This window comes from Mercurialis annua, linkage group LG7, assembly GCF_937616625.2.
Source record: "Mercurialis annua linkage group LG7, ddMerAnnu1.2, whole genome shotgun sequence".
NCBI lineage: Eukaryota > Viridiplantae > Streptophyta > Magnoliopsida > Malpighiales > Euphorbiaceae > Mercurialis > Mercurialis annua.
This window is the reverse complement of record NC_065576.1, coordinates 30,658,351-30,675,686: the sequence shown is the minus strand read 5'-3', so window position 1 is coordinate 30,675,686 and position 17,336 is coordinate 30,658,351. Positions and strand designations below refer to the sequence as shown.

The following is a 17,336-nucleotide window of genomic DNA, read 5'->3' as shown; positions in this document are numbered from 1 at the left end:
CAGGGACCAAACGGGAAATATGGAAAAAGTTCAGGGACCAAAACGTACTTTTAAAGATAGCTTTTATTTTGGTTGAATGAGTTGCAAGGCAGCGGATATATGCGATGATCGTGCAAGGTATGACGGGTGCGATCATACCAGCACTAATGCACCGGATCCCATCAGAACTCCGAAGATAAACGTGCTTGGGCGAGAGCAGTACTAGGATGGGTGACCTCCTGGGAAGTCCTCGTGTTGCACCCCTTTTTCGCTTTTTTTGAACTGCGTTTTTTCTATTATTACTATCGCCGAGAGACAAACAGAACGAGTAACGAGTAACGATGAATTGCAATTCAGGGACCAAAACGTACTTTTAAAGATAGTTTTTATTTTGGTTGAATGAGTTGCAAGGCAGCGGATATATGCGATGATCGTGCAAGGTATGACGGGTGCGATCATACCAGCACTAATGCACCGGATCCCATCAGAACTCCGAAGTTAAACGTGCTTGGGCGAGAGCAGTACTAGGATGGGTGACCTCCTGGGAAGTCCTCGTGTTGCACCCCTTTTTCGCTTTTTTTGAACTGCGTTTTTTCTATTATTACTATCGCCGAGAGACAAACAGAACGAGTAACGAGTAACGATGAATTGCAATTCAGGGACCAAAACGTACTTTTAAAGATAGTTTTTATTTTGGTTGAATGAGTTGCAAGGCAGCGGATATATGCGATGATCGTGCAAGGTATGACGGGTGCGATCATACCAGCACTAATGCACCGGATCCCATCAGAACTCCGAAGTCAAACGTGCTTGGGCGAGAGCAGTACTAGGATGGGTGACCTCCTGGGAAGTCCTCGTGTTGCACCCCTTTTGCGCTTTTTTTGAACTGCGTTTTTTCTGTTATTACTATCGCCGAGAGACAAACAGAACGAGTAACGAGTAACGAGTAACGATGAATTGCAATTCAGGGACCAAACGGGAAATATGGAAAAAGTTCAGGGACCAAAACGTACTTTTAAAGATAGCTTTTATTTTGGTTGAATGAGTTGCAAGGCAGCGGATATATGCGATGATCGTGCAAGGTATGACGGGTGCGATCATACCAGCACTAATGCACCGGATCCCATCAGAACTCCGAAGATAAACGTGCTTGGGCGAGAGCAGTACTAGGATGGGTGACCTCCTGGGAAGTCCTCGTGTTGCACCCCTTTTTCGCTTTTTTTGAACTGCGATTTTTCTATTATTACTATCGCCGAGAGACAAACAGAACGAGTAACGAGTAACGATGAATTGCAATTCAGGGACCAAACGGGAAATATGGAAAAAGTTCAGGGACCAAAACGTACTTTTAAAGATAGTTTTTATTTTGGTTGAATGAGTTGCAAGGCAGCGGATATATGCGATGATCGTGCAAGGTATGACGGGTGCGATCATACCAGCACTAATGCACCGGATCCCATCAGAACTCCGAAGTTAAATGTGCTTGGGCGAGAGCAGTACTAGGATGGGTGACCTCCTGGGAAGTCCTCGTGTTGCACCCCTTTTTCGCTTTTTTTGAACTGCGTTTTTTCTATTATTACTATCGCCGAGAGACAAACAGAACGAGTAACGAGTAACGAGTAACGAGTAACGATGAATTGCAATTCAGGGACCAAACGGGAAATATGGAAAACGTTCAGGGACCAAAACGTACTTTTAAAGATAGCTTTTATTTTGGTTGAATGAGTTGCAAGGCAGCAGATATATGCGATGATCGTGCAAGGTATGACGGGTGCGATCATACCAGCACTAATGCACCGGATCCCATCAGAACTCCGAAGATAAACGTGCTTGGGCGAGAGCAGTACTAGGATGGGTGACCTCCTGGGAAGTCCTCGTGTTGCACCCCTTTTTCGCTTTTTTTGAACGGCATTTTTTCTATTATTACTATCGCCGAGAGACAAACAGAACGAGTAACGAGTAACGATGAATTGCAATTCAGGGACCAAACGGGAAATATGGAAAAAGTTCAGGGACCAAAACGTACTTTTAAAGATAGTTTTTATTTTGGTTGAATGAGTTGCAAGGCAGCGGATATATGCGATGATCGTGCAAGGTATGACGGGTGCGATCATACCAGCACTAATGCACCGGATCCCATCAGAACTCCGAAGTTAAACGTGCTTGGGCGAGAGCAGTACTAGGATGGATGACCTCCTGGGAAGTCCTCGTGTTGCACCCCTTTTTCGCTTTTTTTGAACTGCGTTTTTTTTATTATTACTATCGCCGAGAGACAAACAGAACGAGTAACGAGTAACGATGAATTGCAATTCAGGGACCAAAACGTACTTTTAAAGATAGTTTTTATTTTGGTTGAATGAGTTGCAAGGCAGCGGATATATGCGATGATCGTGCAAGGTATGACGGGTGCGATCATACCAGCACTAATGCACCGGATCCCATCAGAACTCCGAAGTTAAACGTGCTTGGGCGAGAGCAGTACTAGGATGGGTGACCTCCTGGAAAGTCCTCGTGTTGCACCCCTTTTTCGCTTTTTTTGAACTACGTTTTTTCTATTATTACTATCGCCGAGAGACAAACAGAACGAGTAACGAGTAACGAGTAACGATGAATTGCAATTCAGGGACCAAACGGGAAATATGGAAAAAGTTCAGGGACCAAAACGTACTTTTAAAGATAGCTTTTATTTTGGTTGAATGAGTTGCAAGGCAGCGGATATATGCGATGATCGTGCAAGGTATGACGGGTGCGATCATACCAGCACTAATGCACCGGATCCCATCAGAACTCCGAAGATAAACGTGCTTGGGCGAGAGCAGTACTAGGATGGGTGACCTCCTGGGAAGTCCTCGTGTTGCACCCCTTTTTCGCTTTTTTTGAACGGCGTTTTTTCTATTATTACTATCGCCGAGAGACAAACAGAACGAGTAACGAGTAACGATGAATTGCAATTCAGGGACCAAACGGGAAATATGGAAAAAGTTCAGGGACCAAAACGTACTTTTAAAGATAGTTTTTATTTTGGTTGAATGAGTTGCAAGGCAGCGGATATATGCGATGATCGTGCAAGGTATGACGGGTGCGATCATACCAGCACTAATGCACCGGATCCCATCAGAACTCCGAAGTCAAACGTGCTTGGGCGAGAGCAGTACTAGGATGGGTGACCTCCTGGGAAGTCCTCGTGTTGCACCCCTTTTGCGCTTTTTTTGAACTGCGTTTTTTCTATTATTACTATCGCCGAGAGACAAACAGAACGAGTAACGAGTAACGAGTAACGATGAATTGCAATTCAGGGACCAAACGGGAAATATGGAAAAAGTTCAGGGACCAAAACGTACTTTTAAAGATAGCTTTTATTTTGGTTGAATGAGTTGCAAGGCAGCGGATATATGCGATGATCGTGCAAGGTATGACGGGTGCGATCATACCAGCACTAATGCACCGGATCCCATCAGAACTCCGAAGATAAACGTGCTTGGGCGAGAGCAGTACTAGGATGGGTGACCTCCTGGGAAGTCCTCGTGTTGCACCCCTTTTTCGCTTTTTTTGAACTGCGTTTTTTCTATTATTACTATCGCCGAGAGACAAACAGAACGAGTAACGAGTAACGATGAATTGCAATTCAGGGACCAAAACGTACTTTTAAAGATAGTTTTTATTTTGGTTGAATGAGTTGCAAGGCAGCGGATATATGCGATGATCGTGCAAGGTATGACGGGTGCGATCATACCAGCACTAATGCACCGGATCCCATCAGAACTCCGAAGTTAAACGTGCTTGGGCGAGAGCAGTACTAGGATGGGTAACCTCCTGGGAAGTCCTCGTGTTGCACCCCTTTTTCGCTTTTTTTGAACTGCGTTTTTTCTATTATTACTATCGCCGAGAGACAAACAGAACGAGTAACGAGTAACGAGTAACGAGTAACGATGAATTGCAATTCAGGGACCAAACGGGAAATATGGAAAAAGTTCAGGGACCAAAACGTACTTTTAAAGATAGCTTTTATTTTGGTTGAATGAGTTGCAAGGCAGCGGATATATGCGATGATCGTGCAAGGTATGACGGGTGCGATCATACCAGCACTAATGCACCGGATCCCATCAGAACTCCGAAGTTAAACGTGCTTGGGCGAGAGCAGTACTAGGATGGGTGACCTCCTGGGAAGTCCTCGTGTTGCACCCCTTTTTCGCTTTTTTTGAACTGCGTTTTTTCTATTATTACTATCGCCGAGAGACAAACAGAACGAGTAACGAGTAACGATGAATTGCAATTCAGGGACCAAAACGTACTTTTAAAGATAGTTTTTATTTTGGTTGAATGAGTTGCAAGGCAGCGGATATATGCGATGATCGTGCAAGGTATGACGGGTGCGATCATACCAGCACTAATGCACCGGATCCCATCAGAACTCCGAAGTTAAACGTGCTTGGGCGAGAGCAGTACTAGGATGGGTGACCTCCTGGGAAGTCCTCGTGTTGCACCCCTTTTTCGCTTTTTTTGAACTGCGTTTTTTCTATTATTACTATCGCCGAGAGACAAACAGAACGAGTAACGAGTAACGATGAATTGCAATTCAGGGACCAAAACGTACTTTTAAAGATAGTTTTTATTTTGGTTGAATGAGTTGCAAGGCAGCGGATATATGCGATGATCGTGCAAGGTATGACGGGTGCGATCATACCAGCACTAATGCACCGGATCCCATCAGAACTCCGAAGTTAAACGTGCTTGGGCGAGAGCAGTACTAGGATGGGTGACCTCCTGGGAAGTCCTCGTGTTGCACCCCTTTTTCGCTTTTTTTGAACTGCGTTTTTTCTATTATTACTATCCCCGAGAGACAAACAGAACGAGTAACGAGTAACGATGAATTGCAATTCAGGGACCAAACGGGAAATATGGAAAAAGTTCAGGGACCAAAACGTACTTTTAAAGATAGTTTTTATTTTGGTTGAATGAGTTGCAAGGCAGCGGATATATGCGATGATCGTGCAAGGTATGACGGGTGCGATCATACCAGCACTAATGCACCGGATCCCATCAGAACTCCGAAGTCAAACGTGCTTGGGCGAGAGCAGTACTAGGATGGGTGACCTCCTGGGAAGTCCTCGTGTTGCACCCCTTTTGCGCTTTTTTTGAACTGCGTTTTTTCTATTATTACTATCGCCGAGAGACAAACAGAACGAGTAACGAGTAACGAGTAACGATGAATTGCAATTCAGGGACCAAACGGGAAATATGGAAAAAGTTCAGGGACCAAAACGTACTTTTAAAGATAGCTTTTATTTTGGTTGAATGAGTTGCAAGGCAGCGGATATATGCGATGATCGTGCAAGGTATGACGGGTGCGATCATACCAGCACTAATGCACCGGATCCCATCAGAACTCCGAAGATAAACGTGCTTGGGCGAGAGCAGTACTAGGATGGGTGACCTCCTGGGAAGTCCTCATGTTGCACCCCTTTTTCGCTTTTTTTGAACTGCGTTTTTTCTATTATTACTATCGCCGAGAGACAAACAGAACGAGTAACGAGTAACGATGAATTGCAATTCAGGGACCAAAACGTACTTTTAAAGATAGTTTTTATTTTGGTTGAATGAGTTGCAAGGCAGCGGATATATGCGATGATCGTGCAAGGTATGACGGGTGCGATCATACCAGCACTAATGCACCGGATCCCATCAGAACTCCGAAGTTAAACGTGCTTGGGCGAGAGCAGTACTAGGATGGGTAACCTCCTGGGAAGTCCTCGTGTTGCACCCCTTTTTCGCTTTTTTTGAACTGCGTTTTTTCTATTATTACTATCGCCGAGAGACAAACAGAACGAGTAACGAGTAACGAGTAACGAGTAACGATGAATTGCAATTCAGGGACCAAACGGGAAATATGGAAAAAGTTCAGGGACCAAAACGTACTTTTAAAGATAGCTTTTATTTTGGTTGAATGAGTTGCAAGGCAGCGGATATATGCGATGATCGTGCAAGGTATGACGGGTGCGATCATACCAGCACTAATGCACCGGATCCCATCAGAACTCCGAAGTTAAACGTGCTTGGGCGAGAGCAGTACTAGGATGGGTGACCTCCTGGGAAGTCCTCGTGTTGCACCCCTTTTTCGCTTTTTTTGAACTGCGTTTTTTCTATTATTACTATCGCCGAGAGACAAACAGAACGAGTAACGAGTAACGATGAATTGCAATTCAGGGACCAAAACGTACTTTTAAAGATAGTTTTTATTTTGGTTGAATGAGTTGCAAGGCAGCGGATATATGCGATGATCGTGCAAGGTATGACGGGTGCGATCATACCAGCACTAATGCACCGGATCCCATCAGAACTCCGAAGTTAAACGTGCTTGGGCGAGAGCAGTACTAGGATGGGTGACCTCCTGGGAAGTCCTCGTGTTGCACCCCTTTTTCGCTTTTTTTGAACTGCGTTTTTTCTATTATTACTATCGCCGAGAGACAAACAGAACGAGTAACGAGTAACGATGAATTGCAATTCAGGGACCAAAACGTACTTTTAAAGATAGTTTTTATTTTGGTTGAATGAGTTGCAAGGCAGCGGATATATGCGATGATCGTGCAAGGTATGACGGGTGCGATCATACCAGCACTAATGCACCGGATCCCATCAGAACTCCGAAGTTAAACGTGCTTGGGCGAGAGCAGTACTAGGATGGGTGACCTCCTGGAAAGTCCTCGTGTTGCACCCCTTTTTCGCTTTTTTGAACTGCGTTTTTTCTATTATTACTATCGCCGAGAGACAAACAGAACGAGTAACGAGTAACGAGTAACGAGTAACGATGAATTGCAATTCAGGGACCAAACGGGAAATATGGAAAAAGTTCAGGGACCAAAACGTACTTTTAAAGATAGTTTTTATTTTGGTTGAATGAGTTGCAAGGCAGCGGATATATGCGATGATCGTGCAAGGTATGACGGGTGCGATCATACCAGCACTAATGCACCGGATCCCATCAGAACTCCGAAGATAAACGTGCTTGGGCGAGAGCAGTACTAGGATGGGTGACCTCCTGGGAAGTCCTCGTGTTGCACCCCTTTTTCGCTTTTTTTGAACGGCGTTTTTTCTATTATTACTATCGCCGAGAGACAAACAGAACGAGTAACGAGTAACGATGAATTGCAATTCAGGGACCAAACGGGAAATATGGAAAAAGTTCAGGGACCAAAACGTACTTTTAAAGATAGTTTTTATTTTGGTTGAATGAGTTGCAAGGCAGCGGATATATGCGATGATCGTGCAAGGTATGACGGGTGCGATCATACCAGCACTAATGCACCGGATCCCATCAGAACTCCGAAGTCAAACGTGCTTGGGCGAGAGCAGTACTAGGATGGGTGACCTCCTGGGAAGTCCTCATGTTGCACCCCTTTTGCGCTTTTTTTGAACTGCGTTTTTTCTATTATTACTATCGCCGAGAGACAAACAGAACGAGTAACGAGTAACGATGAATTGCAATTCAGGGACCAAAACGTACTTTTAAAGATAGTTTTTATTTTGGTTGAATGAGTTGCAAGGCAGCGGATATATGCGATGATCGTGCAAGGTATGACGGGTGCGATCATACCAGCACTAATGCACCGGATCCCATCAGAACTCCGAAGTTAAACGTGCTTGGGCGAGAGCAGTACTAGGATGGGTGACCTCCTGGAAAGTCCTCGTGTTGCACCCCTTTTTCGCTTTTTTGAACTGCGTTTTTTCTATTATTACTATCGCCGAGAGACAAACAGAACGAGTAACGAGTAACGAGTAACGAGTAACGATGAATTGCAATTCAGGGACCAAACGGGAAATATGGAAAAAGTTCAGGGACCAAAACGTACTTTTAAAGATAGCTTTTATTTTGGTTGAATGAGTTGCAAGGCAGCGGATATATGCGATGATCGTGCAAGGTATGACGGGTGCGATCATACCAGCACTAATGCACCGGATCCCATCAGAACTCCGAAGATAAACGTGCTTGGGCGAGAACAGTACTAGGATGGGTGACCTCCTGGGAAGTCCTCGTGTTGCACCCCTTTTTCGCTTTTTTTGAACGGCGTTTTTTCTATTATTACTATCGCCGAGAGACAAACAGAACGAGTAACGAGTAACGATGAATTGCAATTCAGGGACCAAACGGGAAATATGGAAAGAGTTCAGGGACCAAAACGTACTTTTAAAGATAGTTTTTATTTTGGTTGAATGAGTTGCAAGGCAGCGGATATATGCGATGATCGTGCAAGGTATGACGGGTGCGATCATACCAGCACTAATGCACCGGATCCCATCAGAACTCCGAAGTTAAACGTGCTTGGGCGAGAGCAGTACTAGGATGGGTGACCTCTTGGGAAGTCCTCGTGTTGCACCCCTTTTTCGCTTTTTTTGAACTGCGTTTTTTCTATTATTACTATCGCCGAGAGACAAACAGAACGAGTAACGAGTAACGATGAATTGCAATTCAGGGACCAAAACGTACTTTTAAAGATAGTTTTTATTTTGGTTGAATGAGTTGCAAGGCAGCGGATATATGCGATGATCGTGCAAGGTATGACGGGTGCGATCATACCAGCACTAATGCACCGGATCCCATCAGAACTCCGAAGTTAAACGTGCTTGGGCGAGAGCAGTACTAGGATGGGTGACCTCCTGGGAAGTCCTCGTGTTGCACCCCTTTTTCGCTTTTTTTGAACTGCGTTTTTTCTATTATTACTATCCCCGAGAGACAAACAGAACGAGTAACGAGTAACGATGAATTGCAATTCAGGGACCAAACGGGAAATATGGAAAAAGTTCAGGGACCAAAACGTACTTTTAAAGATAGCTTTTATTTTGGTTGAATGAGTTGCAAGGCAGCGGATATATGCGATGATCGTGCAAGGTATGACGGGTGCGATCATACCAGCACTAATGCACCGGATCCCATCAGAACTCCGAAGATAAACGTGCTTGGGCGAGAGCAGTACTAGGATGGGTGACCTCCTGGGAAGTCCTCGTGTTGCACCCCTTTTTCGCTTTTTTTGAACGGCGTTTTTTCTATTATTACTATCGCCGAGAGACAAACAGAACGAGTAACGAGTAACGATGAATTGCAATTCAGGGACCAAACGGGAAATATGGAAAAAGTTCAGGGACCAAAACGTACTTTTAAAGATAGTTTTTATTTTGGTTGAATGAGTTGCAAGGCAGCGGATATATGCGATGATCGTGCAAGGTATGACGGGTGCGATCATACCAGCACTAATGCACCGGATCCCATCAGAACTCCGAAGTTAAACGTGCTTGGGCGAGAGCAGTACTAGGATGGGTGACCTCCTGGGAAGTCCTCGTGTTGCACCCCTTTTTCGCTTTTTTTGAACTGCGTTTTTTCTATTATTACTATCGCCGAGAGACAAACAGAACGAGTAACGAGTAACGATGAATTGCAATTCAGGGACCAAACGGGAAATATGGAAAAAGTTCAGGGACCAAAACGTACTTTTAGAGATAGTTTTTATTTTGGTTGAATGAGTTGCAAGGCAGCGGATATATGCGATGATCGTGCAAGGTATGACGGGTGCGATCATACCAGCACTAATGCACCGGATCCCATCAGAACTCCGAAGTTAAACGTGCTTGGGCGAGAGCAGTACTAGGATGGGTGACCTCCTGGGAAGTCCTCGTGTTGCACCCCTTTTTCGCTTTTTTTGAACTGCGTTTTTTCTATTATTACTATCGCCGAGAGACAAACAGAACGAGTAACGAGTAACGATGAATTGCAATTCAGGGACCAAACGGGAAATATGGAAAAAGTTCAGGGACCAAAACGTACTTTTAAAGATAGTTTTTATTTTGGTTGAATGAGTTGCAAGGCAGCGGATATATGCGATGATCGTGCAAGGTATGACGGGTGCGATCATACCAGCACTAATGCACCGGATCCCATCAGAACTCCGAAGTGAAACGTGCTTGGGCGAGAGCAGTACTAGGATGGGTGACCTCCTGGGAAGTCCTCGTGTTGCACCCCTTTTTCGCTTTTTTTGAACTGCGTTTTTTCTATTATTACTATCGCCGAGAGACAAACAGAACGAGTAATGAGTAACGATGAATTGCAATTCAGGGACCAAAACGTACTTTTAAAGATAGTTTTTATTTTGGTTGAATGAGTTGCATGGCAGCGGATATATGCGATGATCGTGCAAGGTATGACGGGTGCGATCATACCAGCACTAATGCACCGGATCCCATCAGAACTCCGAAGTTAAACGTGCTTGGGCGAGAGCAGTACTAGGATGGGTGACCTCCTGGGAAGTCCTCGTGTTGCACCCCTTTTTCGCTTTTTTTGAACTGCGTTTTTTCTATTATTACTATCGCCGAGAGACAAACAGAACGAGTAACGAGTAACGAGTAACGATGAATTGCAATTCAGGGACCAAACGGGAAATATGGAAAAAGTTCAGGGACCAAAACGTACTTTTAAAGATAGCTTTTATTTTGGTTGAATGAGTTGCAAGGCAGCGGATATATGCGATGATCGTGCAAGGTATGACGGGTGCGATCATACCAGCACTAATGCACCGGATCCCATCAGAACTCCGAAGTTAAACGTGCTTGGGCGAGAGCAGTACTAGGATGGGTGACCTCCTGGGAAGTCCTCGTGTTGCACCCCTTTTTCGCTTTTTTTGAACTGCGTTTTTTCTATTATTACTATCGCCGAGAGACAAACAGAACGAGTAACGAGTAACGATGAATTGCAATTCAGGGACCAAACGGGAAATATGGAAAAAGTTCAGGGACCAAAACGTACTTTTAAAGATAGTTTTTATTTTGGTTGAATGAGTTGCAAGGCAGCGGATATATGCGATGATCGTGCAAGGTATGACGGGTGCGATCATACCAGCACTAATGCACCGGATCCCATCAGAACTCCGAAGTTAAACGTGCTTGGGCGAGAGCAGTACTAGGATGGGTGACCTCCTGGGAAGTGTCCTCGTGTTGCACCCCTTTTGCGCTTTTTTTGAACTGCGTTTTTTCTATTATTACTATCGCCGAGAGACAAACAGAACGAGTAACGAGTAACGAGTAACGATGAATTGCAATTCAGGGACCAAACGGGAAATATGGAAAAAGTTCAGGGACCAAAACGTACTTTTAAAGATAGCTTTTATTTTGGTTGAATGAGTTGCAAGGCAGCGGATATATGCGATGATCGTGCAAGGTATGACGGGTGCGATCATACCAGCACTAATGAACCGGATCCCATCAGAACTCCGAAGTTAAACGTGCTTGGGCGAGAGCAGTACTAGGATGGGTGACCTCCTGGGAAGTCCTCGTGTTGCACCCCTTTTTCGCTTTTTTTGAACTGCGTTTTTTCTATTATTACTATCGCCGAGAGACAAACAGAACGAGTAACGAGTAACGATGAATTGCAATTCAGGGACCAAACGGGAAATATGGAAAAAGTTCAGGGACCAAAACGTACTTTTAAAGATAGCTTTTATTTTGGTTGAATGAGTTGCAAGGCAGCGGATATATGCGATGATCGTGCAAGGTATGACGGGTGCGATCATACCAGCACTAATGCACCGGATCCCATCAGAACTCCGAAGTTAAACGTGCTTGGGCGAGAGCAGTACTAGGATGGGTGACCTCCTGGGAAGTCCTCGTGTTGCACCCCTTTTTCGCTTTTTTTGAACTGCATTTTTTCTATTATTACTATCGCCGAGAGACAAACAGAACGAGTAACGAGTAACGATGAATTGCAATTCAGGGACCAAACGGGAAATATGGAAAAAGTTCAGGGACCAAAACGTACTTTTAAAGATAGTTTTTATTTTGGTTGAATGAGTTGCAAGGCAGCGGATATATGCGATGATCGTGCAAGGTATGAAGGGTGCGATCATACCAGCACTAATGCACCGGATCCCATCAGAACTCCGAAGTTAAACGTGCTTGGCCGAGAGCAGTACTAGGATGGGTGACCTCCTGGGAAGTCCTCGTGTTGCACCCCTTTTTCGCTTTTTTTGAACTGCGTTTTTTCTATTATTACTATCGCCGAGAGACAAACAGAACGAGTAACGAGTAACGATGAATTGCAATTCAGGGACCAAAACGTACTTTTAAAGATAGTTTTTATTTTGGTTGAATGAGTTGCAAGGCAGCGGATATATGCGATGATCGTGCAAGGTATGACGGGTGCGATCATACCAGCACTAATGCACCGGATCCCATCAGAACTCCGAAGTTAAACGTGCTTGGGCGAGAGCAGTACTAGGATGGGTGACCTCCTGGGAAGTCCTCGTGTTGCACCCCTTTTTCGCTTTTTTTGAACTGCGTTTTTTCTATTATTACTATCGCCGAGAGACAAACAGAACGAGTAACGAGTAACGAGTAACGATGAATTGCAATTCAGGGACCAAACGGGAAATATGGAAAAAGTTCAGGGACCAAAACGTACTTTTAAAGATAGTTTTTATTTTGGTTGAATGAGTTGCAAGGCAGCGGATATATGCGATGATCGTGCAAGGTATGACGGGTGCGATCATACCAGCACTAATGCACCGGATCCCATCAGAACTCCGAAGTTAAACGTGCTTGGGCGAGAGCAGTACTAGGATGGGTGACCTCCTGGGAAGTCCTCGTGTTGCACCCCTTTTTCGCTTTTTTTGAACTGCGTTTTTTCTATTATTACTATCGCCGAGAGACAAACAGAACGAGTAACGAGTAACGATGAATTGCAATTCAGGGACCAAACGGGAAATATGGAAAACGTTCAGGGACCAAAACGTACTTTTAAAGATAGTTTTTATTTTGGTTGAATGAGTTGCAAGGCAGCGGATATATGCGATGATCGTGCAAGGTATGACGGGTGCGATCATACCAGCACTAATGCACCGGATCCCATCAGAACTCCGAAGTTAAACGTGCTTGGGCGAGAGCAGTACTAGGATGGGTGACCTCCTGGGAAGTGTCCTCGTGTTGCACCCCTTTTGCGCTTTTTTTGAACTGCGTTTTTTCTATTATTACTATCGCCGAGAGACAAACAGAACGAGTAACGAGTAACGAGTAACGATGAATTGCAATTCAGGGACCAAACGGGAAATATGGAAAAAGTTCAGGGACCAAAACGTACTTTTAAAGATAGCTTTTATTTTGGTTGAATGAGTTGCAAGGCAGCGGATATATGCGATGATCGTGCAAGGTATGACGGGTGCGATCATACCAGCACTAATGAACCGGATCCCATCAGAACTCCGAAGTTAAACGCGCTTGGGCGAGAGCAGTACTAGGATGGGTGACCTCCTGGGAAGTCCTCGTGTTGCACCCCTTTTGCGCTTTTTTTGAACTGCGTTTTTTCTGTTATTACTATCGCCGAGAGACAAACAGAACGAGTAACGAGTAACGAGTAACGATGAATTGCAATTCAGGGACCAAACGGGAAATATGGAAAAAGTTCAGGGACCAAAACGTACTTTTAAAGATAGCTTTTATTTTGGTTGAATGAGTTGCAAGGCAGCGGATATATGCGATGATCGTGCAAGGTATGACGGGTGCGATCATACCAGCACTAATGCACCGGATCCCATCAGAACTCCGAAGATAAACGTGCTTGGGCGAGAGCAGTACTAGGATGGGTGACCTCCTGGGAAGTCCTCGTGTTGCACCCCTTTTTCGCTTTTTTTGAACTGCGTTTTTTCTGTTATTACTATCGCCGAGAGACAAACAGAACGAGTAACGAGTAACGAGTAACGATGAATTGCAATTCAGGGACCAAACGGGAAATATGGAAAAAGTTCAGGGACCAAAACGTACTTTTAAAGATAGTTTTTATTTTGGTTGAATGAGTTGCAAGGCAGCGGATATATGCGATGATCGTGCAAGGTATGACGGGTGCGATCATACCAGCACTAATGCACCGGATCCCATCAGAACTCCGAAGTTAAACGTGCTTGGGCGAGAGCAGTACTAGGATGGGTGACCTCCTGGGAAGTCCTCGTGTTGCACCCCTTTTTCGCTTTTTTTGAACTGCGTTTTTTCTATTATTACTATCGCCGAGAGACAAACAGAACGAGTAACGAGTAACGATGAATTGCAATTCAGGGACCAAAACGTACTTTTAAAGATAGTTTTTATTTTGGTTGAATGAGTTGCAAGGCAGCGGATATATGCGATGATCGTGCAAGGTATGACGGGTGCGATCATACCAGCACTAATGCACCGGATCCCATCAGAACTCCGAAGTTAAACGTGCTTGGGCGAGAGCAGTACTAGGATGGGTGACCTCCTGGGAAGTCCTCGTGTTGCACCCCTTTTTCGCTTTTTTTGAACTGCGTTTTTTCTATTATTACTATCGCCGAGAGACAAACAGAACGAGTAACGAGTAACGATGAATTGCAATTCAGGGACCAAAACGTACTTTTAAAGATAGTTTTTATTTTGGTTGAATGAGTTGCAAGGCAGCGGATATATGCGATGATCGTGCAAGGTATGACGGGTGCGATCATACCAGCACTAATGCACCGGATCCCATCAGAACTCCGAAGTTAAACGTGCTTGGGCGAGAGCAGTACTAGGATGGGTGACCTCCTGGGAAGTCCTCGTGTTGCACCCCTTTTTCGCTTTTTTTGAACTGCGTTTTTTCTATTATTACTATCCCCGAGAGACAAACAGAACGAGTAACGAGTAACGATGAATTGCAATTCAGGGACCAAACGGGAAATATGGAAAACGTTCAGGGACCAAAACGTACTTTTAAAGATAGTTTTTATTTTGGTTGAATGAGTTGCAAGGCAGCGGATATATGCGATGATCGTGCAAGGTATGACGGGTGCGATCATACCAGCACTAATGCACCGGATCCCATCAGAACTCCGAAGTCAAACGTGCTTGGGCGAGAGCAGTACTAGGATGGGTGACCTCCTGGGAAGTGTCCTCGTGTTGCACCCCTTTTGCGCTTTTTTTGAACTGCGTTTTTTCTATTATTACTATCGCCGAGAGACAAACAGAACGAGTAACGAGTAACGAGTAACGATGAATTGCAATTCAGGGACCAAACGGGAAATATGGAAAAAGTTCAGGGACCAAAACGTACTTTTAAAGATAGCTTTTATTTTGGTTGAATGAGTTGCAAGGCAGCGGATATATGCGATGATCGTGCAAGGTATGACGGGTGCGATCATACCAGCACTAATGCACCGGATCCCATCAGAACTCCGAAGTTAAACGTGCTTGGGCGAGAGCAGTACTAGGATGGGTGACCTCCTGGGAAGTCCTCGTGTTGCACCCCTTTTTCGCTTTTTTTGAACTGCGTTTTTTCTATTATTACTATCGCCGAGAGACAAACAGAACGAGTAACGAGTAACGATGAATTGCAATTCAGGGACCAAACGGGAAATATGGAAAAAGTTCAGGGACCAAAACGTACTTTTAAAGATAGTTTTTATTTTGGTTGAATGAGTTGCAAGGCAGCGGATATATGCGATGATCGTGCAAGGTATGACGGGTGCGATCATACCAGCACTAATGAACCGGATCCCATCAGAACTCCGAAGTTAAACGTGCTTGGGCGAGAGCAGTACTAGGATGGGTGACCTCCTGGGAAGTCCTCGTGTTGCACCCCTTTTTCGCTTTTTTTGAACTGCGTTTTTTCTATTATTACTATCGCCGAGAGACAAACAGAACGAGTAACGAGTAACGATGAATTGCAATTCAGGGACCAAACGGGAAATATGGAAAAAGTTCAGGGACCAAAACGTACTTTTAAAGATAGTTTTTATTTTGGTTGAATGAGTTGCAAGGCAGCGGATATATGCGATGATCGTGCAAGGTATGACGGGTGCGATCATACCAGCACTAATGCACCGGATCCCATCAGAACTCCGAAGTTAAACGTGCTTGGGCGAGAGCAGTACTAGGATGGGTGACCTCCTGGGAAGTCCTCGTGTTGCACCCCTTTTTCGCTTTTTTTGAACTGCGTTTTTTCTATTATTACTATCGCCGAGAGACAAACAGAACGAGTAACGAGTAACGAGTAACGATGAATTGCAATTCAGGGACCAAACGGGAAATATGGAAAAAGTTCAGGGACCAAAACGTACTTTTAAAGATAGTTTTTATTTTGGTTGAATGAGTTGCAAGGCAGCGGATATATGCGATGATCGTGCAAGGTATGACGGGTGCGATCATACCAGCACTAATGCACCGGATCCCATCAGAACTCCGAAGTTAAACGTGCTTGGGCGAGAGCAGTACTAGGATGGGTGACCTCCTGGGAAGTCCTCGTGTTGCACCCCTTTTTCGCTTTTTTTGAACTGCGTTTTTTCTATTATTACTATCGCCGAGAGACAAACAGAACGAGTAACGAGTAACGATGAATTGCAATTCAGGGACCAAACGGGAAATATGGAAAAAGTTCAGGGACCAAAACGTACTTTTAAAGATAGTTTTTATTTTGGTTGAATGAGTTGCAAGGCAGCGGATATATGCGATGATCGTGCAAGGTATGACGGGTGCGATCATACCAGCACTAATGCACCGGATCCCATCAGAACTCCGAAGTTAAACGTGCTTGGGCGAGAGCAGTACTAGGATGGGTGACCTCCTGGGAAGTGTCCTCGTGTTGCACCCCTTTTGCGCTTTTTTTGAACTGCGTTTTTTCTATTATTACTATCGCCGAGAGACAAACAGAACGAGTAACGAGTAACGAGTAACGATGAATTGCAATTCAGGGACCAAACGGGAAATATGGAAAAAGTTCAGGGACCAAAACGTACTTTTAAAGATAGCTTTTATTTTGGTTGAATGAGTTGCAAGGCAGCGGATATATGCGATGATCGTGCAAGGTATGACGGGTGCGATCATACCAGCACTAATGAACCGGATCCCATCAGAACTCCGAAGTTAAACGCGCTTGGGCGAGAGCAGTACTAGGATGGGTGACCTCCTGGGAAGTCCTCGTGTTGCACCCCTTTTGCGCTTTTTTTGAACTGCGTTTTTTCTGTTATTACTATCGCCGAGAGACAAACAGAACGAGTAACGAGTAACGAGTAACGATGAATTGCAATTCAGGGACCAAACGGGAAATATGGAAAAAGTTCAGGGACCAAAACGTACTTTTAAAGATAGCTTTTATTTTGGTTGAATGAGTTGCAAGGCAGCGGATATATGCGATGATCGTGCAAGGTATGACGGGTGCGATCATACCAGCACTAATGCACCGGATCCCATCAGAACTCCGAAGATAAACGTGCTTGGGCGAGAGCAGTACTAGGATGGGTGACCTCCTGGGAAGTCCTCGTGTTGCACCCCTTTTTCGCTTTTTTTGAACTGCGTTTTTTCTGTTATTACTATCGCCGAGAGACAAACAGAACGAGTAA

The 17,336-nt window shown here is 44.7% G+C and overlaps 53 non-coding genes across 53 annotated transcripts; all 53 read left to right on the top strand.

The window, feature by feature from the left end:
- Positions 1–124: 124 nt before the first annotated feature.
- LOC126658249 (5S ribosomal RNA) lies at positions 125–243 on the top strand. The gene has a single exon (XR_007633842.1). It is a non-coding gene; the product is annotated as a 5S ribosomal RNA (ribosomal RNA).
- A 183-nt stretch (positions 244–426) lies between these two features.
- On the top strand, positions 427–545 carry LOC126659273 (5S ribosomal RNA). Its single transcript, XR_007634821.1, has one exon. It is a non-coding gene; the product is annotated as a 5S ribosomal RNA (ribosomal RNA).
- Positions 546–728: 183 nt separating this feature from the next.
- LOC126657945 (5S ribosomal RNA) lies at positions 729–847 on the top strand. Its single transcript, XR_007633552.1, has one exon. It is a non-coding gene; the product is annotated as a 5S ribosomal RNA (ribosomal RNA).
- Positions 848–1,068: 221 nt separating this feature from the next.
- On the top strand, positions 1,069–1,187 carry LOC126658248 (5S ribosomal RNA). Its single transcript, XR_007633841.1, has one exon. It is a non-coding gene; the product is annotated as a 5S ribosomal RNA (ribosomal RNA).
- A 214-nt stretch (positions 1,188–1,401) lies between these two features.
- LOC126659359 (5S ribosomal RNA) lies at positions 1,402–1,520 on the top strand. Its single transcript, XR_007634903.1, has one exon. It is a non-coding gene; the product is annotated as a 5S ribosomal RNA (ribosomal RNA).
- Positions 1,521–1,748: 228 nt separating this feature from the next.
- Positions 1,749–1,867, top strand: LOC126658247 (5S ribosomal RNA). Its single transcript, XR_007633840.1, has one exon. It is a non-coding gene; the product is annotated as a 5S ribosomal RNA (ribosomal RNA).
- Positions 1,868–2,081: 214 nt separating this feature from the next.
- LOC126658015 (5S ribosomal RNA) lies at positions 2,082–2,200 on the top strand. The gene has a single exon (XR_007633618.1). It is a non-coding gene; the product is annotated as a 5S ribosomal RNA (ribosomal RNA).
- A 183-nt stretch (positions 2,201–2,383) lies between these two features.
- On the top strand, positions 2,384–2,502 carry LOC126658281 (5S ribosomal RNA). Its single transcript, XR_007633872.1, has one exon. It is a non-coding gene; the product is annotated as a 5S ribosomal RNA (ribosomal RNA).
- Positions 2,503–2,723: 221 nt separating this feature from the next.
- On the top strand, positions 2,724–2,842 carry LOC126658246 (5S ribosomal RNA). Its single transcript, XR_007633839.1, has one exon. It is a non-coding gene; the product is annotated as a 5S ribosomal RNA (ribosomal RNA).
- Positions 2,843–3,056: 214 nt separating this feature from the next.
- On the top strand, positions 3,057–3,175 carry LOC126657944 (5S ribosomal RNA). The gene has a single exon (XR_007633551.1). It is a non-coding gene; the product is annotated as a 5S ribosomal RNA (ribosomal RNA).
- Positions 3,176–3,396: 221 nt separating this feature from the next.
- Positions 3,397–3,515, top strand: LOC126658244 (5S ribosomal RNA). The gene has a single exon (XR_007633837.1). It is a non-coding gene; the product is annotated as a 5S ribosomal RNA (ribosomal RNA).
- Positions 3,516–3,698: 183 nt separating this feature from the next.
- LOC126659380 (5S ribosomal RNA) lies at positions 3,699–3,817 on the top strand. The gene has a single exon (XR_007634924.1). It is a non-coding gene; the product is annotated as a 5S ribosomal RNA (ribosomal RNA).
- A 228-nt stretch (positions 3,818–4,045) lies between these two features.
- Positions 4,046–4,164, top strand: LOC126659272 (5S ribosomal RNA). Its single transcript, XR_007634820.1, has one exon. It is a non-coding gene; the product is annotated as a 5S ribosomal RNA (ribosomal RNA).
- A 183-nt stretch (positions 4,165–4,347) lies between these two features.
- On the top strand, positions 4,348–4,466 carry LOC126659271 (5S ribosomal RNA). The gene has a single exon (XR_007634819.1). It is a non-coding gene; the product is annotated as a 5S ribosomal RNA (ribosomal RNA).
- Positions 4,467–4,649: 183 nt separating this feature from the next.
- On the top strand, positions 4,650–4,768 carry LOC126659270 (5S ribosomal RNA). The gene has a single exon (XR_007634818.1). It is a non-coding gene; the product is annotated as a 5S ribosomal RNA (ribosomal RNA).
- Positions 4,769–4,982: 214 nt separating this feature from the next.
- On the top strand, positions 4,983–5,101 carry LOC126657943 (5S ribosomal RNA). The gene has a single exon (XR_007633550.1). It is a non-coding gene; the product is annotated as a 5S ribosomal RNA (ribosomal RNA).
- A 221-nt stretch (positions 5,102–5,322) lies between these two features.
- LOC126658630 (5S ribosomal RNA) lies at positions 5,323–5,441 on the top strand. Its single transcript, XR_007634210.1, has one exon. It is a non-coding gene; the product is annotated as a 5S ribosomal RNA (ribosomal RNA).
- A 183-nt stretch (positions 5,442–5,624) lies between these two features.
- LOC126659379 (5S ribosomal RNA) lies at positions 5,625–5,743 on the top strand. The gene has a single exon (XR_007634923.1). It is a non-coding gene; the product is annotated as a 5S ribosomal RNA (ribosomal RNA).
- A 228-nt stretch (positions 5,744–5,971) lies between these two features.
- On the top strand, positions 5,972–6,090 carry LOC126659269 (5S ribosomal RNA). The gene has a single exon (XR_007634817.1). It is a non-coding gene; the product is annotated as a 5S ribosomal RNA (ribosomal RNA).
- A 183-nt stretch (positions 6,091–6,273) lies between these two features.
- LOC126659267 (5S ribosomal RNA) lies at positions 6,274–6,392 on the top strand. Its single transcript, XR_007634815.1, has one exon. It is a non-coding gene; the product is annotated as a 5S ribosomal RNA (ribosomal RNA).
- A 183-nt stretch (positions 6,393–6,575) lies between these two features.
- Positions 6,576–6,694, top strand: LOC126658279 (5S ribosomal RNA). Its single transcript, XR_007633870.1, has one exon. It is a non-coding gene; the product is annotated as a 5S ribosomal RNA (ribosomal RNA).
- A 227-nt stretch (positions 6,695–6,921) lies between these two features.
- Positions 6,922–7,040, top strand: LOC126658243 (5S ribosomal RNA). Its single transcript, XR_007633836.1, has one exon. It is a non-coding gene; the product is annotated as a 5S ribosomal RNA (ribosomal RNA).
- Positions 7,041–7,254: 214 nt separating this feature from the next.
- Positions 7,255–7,373, top strand: LOC126658575 (5S ribosomal RNA). Its single transcript, XR_007634157.1, has one exon. It is a non-coding gene; the product is annotated as a 5S ribosomal RNA (ribosomal RNA).
- Positions 7,374–7,556: 183 nt separating this feature from the next.
- On the top strand, positions 7,557–7,675 carry LOC126658278 (5S ribosomal RNA). Its single transcript, XR_007633869.1, has one exon. It is a non-coding gene; the product is annotated as a 5S ribosomal RNA (ribosomal RNA).
- A 227-nt stretch (positions 7,676–7,902) lies between these two features.
- On the top strand, positions 7,903–8,021 carry LOC126658334 (5S ribosomal RNA). The gene has a single exon (XR_007633923.1). It is a non-coding gene; the product is annotated as a 5S ribosomal RNA (ribosomal RNA).
- A 214-nt stretch (positions 8,022–8,235) lies between these two features.
- On the top strand, positions 8,236–8,354 carry LOC126659327 (5S ribosomal RNA). Its single transcript, XR_007634872.1, has one exon. It is a non-coding gene; the product is annotated as a 5S ribosomal RNA (ribosomal RNA).
- A 183-nt stretch (positions 8,355–8,537) lies between these two features.
- On the top strand, positions 8,538–8,656 carry LOC126659266 (5S ribosomal RNA). Its single transcript, XR_007634814.1, has one exon. It is a non-coding gene; the product is annotated as a 5S ribosomal RNA (ribosomal RNA).
- A 214-nt stretch (positions 8,657–8,870) lies between these two features.
- LOC126658242 (5S ribosomal RNA) lies at positions 8,871–8,989 on the top strand. Its single transcript, XR_007633835.1, has one exon. It is a non-coding gene; the product is annotated as a 5S ribosomal RNA (ribosomal RNA).
- A 214-nt stretch (positions 8,990–9,203) lies between these two features.
- Positions 9,204–9,322, top strand: LOC126659265 (5S ribosomal RNA). Its single transcript, XR_007634813.1, has one exon. It is a non-coding gene; the product is annotated as a 5S ribosomal RNA (ribosomal RNA).
- A 214-nt stretch (positions 9,323–9,536) lies between these two features.
- LOC126659264 (5S ribosomal RNA) lies at positions 9,537–9,655 on the top strand. Its single transcript, XR_007634812.1, has one exon. It is a non-coding gene; the product is annotated as a 5S ribosomal RNA (ribosomal RNA).
- A 214-nt stretch (positions 9,656–9,869) lies between these two features.
- On the top strand, positions 9,870–9,988 carry LOC126659410 (5S ribosomal RNA). The gene has a single exon (XR_007634953.1). It is a non-coding gene; the product is annotated as a 5S ribosomal RNA (ribosomal RNA).
- A 183-nt stretch (positions 9,989–10,171) lies between these two features.
- LOC126659263 (5S ribosomal RNA) lies at positions 10,172–10,290 on the top strand. The gene has a single exon (XR_007634811.1). It is a non-coding gene; the product is annotated as a 5S ribosomal RNA (ribosomal RNA).
- Positions 10,291–10,511: 221 nt separating this feature from the next.
- On the top strand, positions 10,512–10,630 carry LOC126659262 (5S ribosomal RNA). The gene has a single exon (XR_007634810.1). It is a non-coding gene; the product is annotated as a 5S ribosomal RNA (ribosomal RNA).
- A 214-nt stretch (positions 10,631–10,844) lies between these two features.
- On the top strand, positions 10,845–10,965 carry LOC126658494 (5S ribosomal RNA). Its single transcript, XR_007634079.1, has one exon. It is a non-coding gene; the product is annotated as a 5S ribosomal RNA (ribosomal RNA).
- A 221-nt stretch (positions 10,966–11,186) lies between these two features.
- Positions 11,187–11,305, top strand: LOC126658327 (5S ribosomal RNA). Its single transcript, XR_007633916.1, has one exon. It is a non-coding gene; the product is annotated as a 5S ribosomal RNA (ribosomal RNA).
- Positions 11,306–11,519: 214 nt separating this feature from the next.
- Positions 11,520–11,638, top strand: LOC126659261 (5S ribosomal RNA). Its single transcript, XR_007634809.1, has one exon. It is a non-coding gene; the product is annotated as a 5S ribosomal RNA (ribosomal RNA).
- A 214-nt stretch (positions 11,639–11,852) lies between these two features.
- Positions 11,853–11,971, top strand: LOC126658352 (5S ribosomal RNA). The gene has a single exon (XR_007633941.1). It is a non-coding gene; the product is annotated as a 5S ribosomal RNA (ribosomal RNA).
- A 183-nt stretch (positions 11,972–12,154) lies between these two features.
- Positions 12,155–12,273, top strand: LOC126659260 (5S ribosomal RNA). The gene has a single exon (XR_007634808.1). It is a non-coding gene; the product is annotated as a 5S ribosomal RNA (ribosomal RNA).
- A 221-nt stretch (positions 12,274–12,494) lies between these two features.
- On the top strand, positions 12,495–12,613 carry LOC126659258 (5S ribosomal RNA). Its single transcript, XR_007634807.1, has one exon. It is a non-coding gene; the product is annotated as a 5S ribosomal RNA (ribosomal RNA).
- A 214-nt stretch (positions 12,614–12,827) lies between these two features.
- On the top strand, positions 12,828–12,948 carry LOC126658493 (5S ribosomal RNA). The gene has a single exon (XR_007634078.1). It is a non-coding gene; the product is annotated as a 5S ribosomal RNA (ribosomal RNA).
- Positions 12,949–13,169: 221 nt separating this feature from the next.
- On the top strand, positions 13,170–13,288 carry LOC126658603 (5S ribosomal RNA). Its single transcript, XR_007634185.1, has one exon. It is a non-coding gene; the product is annotated as a 5S ribosomal RNA (ribosomal RNA).
- Positions 13,289–13,509: 221 nt separating this feature from the next.
- LOC126658241 (5S ribosomal RNA) lies at positions 13,510–13,628 on the top strand. Its single transcript, XR_007633834.1, has one exon. It is a non-coding gene; the product is annotated as a 5S ribosomal RNA (ribosomal RNA).
- A 221-nt stretch (positions 13,629–13,849) lies between these two features.
- On the top strand, positions 13,850–13,968 carry LOC126659257 (5S ribosomal RNA). The gene has a single exon (XR_007634806.1). It is a non-coding gene; the product is annotated as a 5S ribosomal RNA (ribosomal RNA).
- Positions 13,969–14,151: 183 nt separating this feature from the next.
- LOC126659255 (5S ribosomal RNA) lies at positions 14,152–14,270 on the top strand. Its single transcript, XR_007634804.1, has one exon. It is a non-coding gene; the product is annotated as a 5S ribosomal RNA (ribosomal RNA).
- A 183-nt stretch (positions 14,271–14,453) lies between these two features.
- Positions 14,454–14,572, top strand: LOC126659254 (5S ribosomal RNA). Its single transcript, XR_007634803.1, has one exon. It is a non-coding gene; the product is annotated as a 5S ribosomal RNA (ribosomal RNA).
- Positions 14,573–14,786: 214 nt separating this feature from the next.
- LOC126658658 (5S ribosomal RNA) lies at positions 14,787–14,907 on the top strand. Its single transcript, XR_007634238.1, has one exon. It is a non-coding gene; the product is annotated as a 5S ribosomal RNA (ribosomal RNA).
- A 221-nt stretch (positions 14,908–15,128) lies between these two features.
- LOC126659253 (5S ribosomal RNA) lies at positions 15,129–15,247 on the top strand. Its single transcript, XR_007634802.1, has one exon. It is a non-coding gene; the product is annotated as a 5S ribosomal RNA (ribosomal RNA).
- A 214-nt stretch (positions 15,248–15,461) lies between these two features.
- LOC126658325 (5S ribosomal RNA) lies at positions 15,462–15,580 on the top strand. Its single transcript, XR_007633914.1, has one exon. It is a non-coding gene; the product is annotated as a 5S ribosomal RNA (ribosomal RNA).
- Positions 15,581–15,794: 214 nt separating this feature from the next.
- On the top strand, positions 15,795–15,913 carry LOC126659252 (5S ribosomal RNA). Its single transcript, XR_007634801.1, has one exon. It is a non-coding gene; the product is annotated as a 5S ribosomal RNA (ribosomal RNA).
- Positions 15,914–16,134: 221 nt separating this feature from the next.
- On the top strand, positions 16,135–16,253 carry LOC126659251 (5S ribosomal RNA). Its single transcript, XR_007634800.1, has one exon. It is a non-coding gene; the product is annotated as a 5S ribosomal RNA (ribosomal RNA).
- Positions 16,254–16,467: 214 nt separating this feature from the next.
- On the top strand, positions 16,468–16,588 carry LOC126658492 (5S ribosomal RNA). Its single transcript, XR_007634077.1, has one exon. It is a non-coding gene; the product is annotated as a 5S ribosomal RNA (ribosomal RNA).
- Positions 16,589–16,809: 221 nt separating this feature from the next.
- Positions 16,810–16,928, top strand: LOC126658602 (5S ribosomal RNA). Its single transcript, XR_007634184.1, has one exon. It is a non-coding gene; the product is annotated as a 5S ribosomal RNA (ribosomal RNA).
- A 221-nt stretch (positions 16,929–17,149) lies between these two features.
- LOC126658240 (5S ribosomal RNA) lies at positions 17,150–17,268 on the top strand. Its single transcript, XR_007633833.1, has one exon. It is a non-coding gene; the product is annotated as a 5S ribosomal RNA (ribosomal RNA).
- Positions 17,269–17,336: the final 68 nt, after the last annotated feature.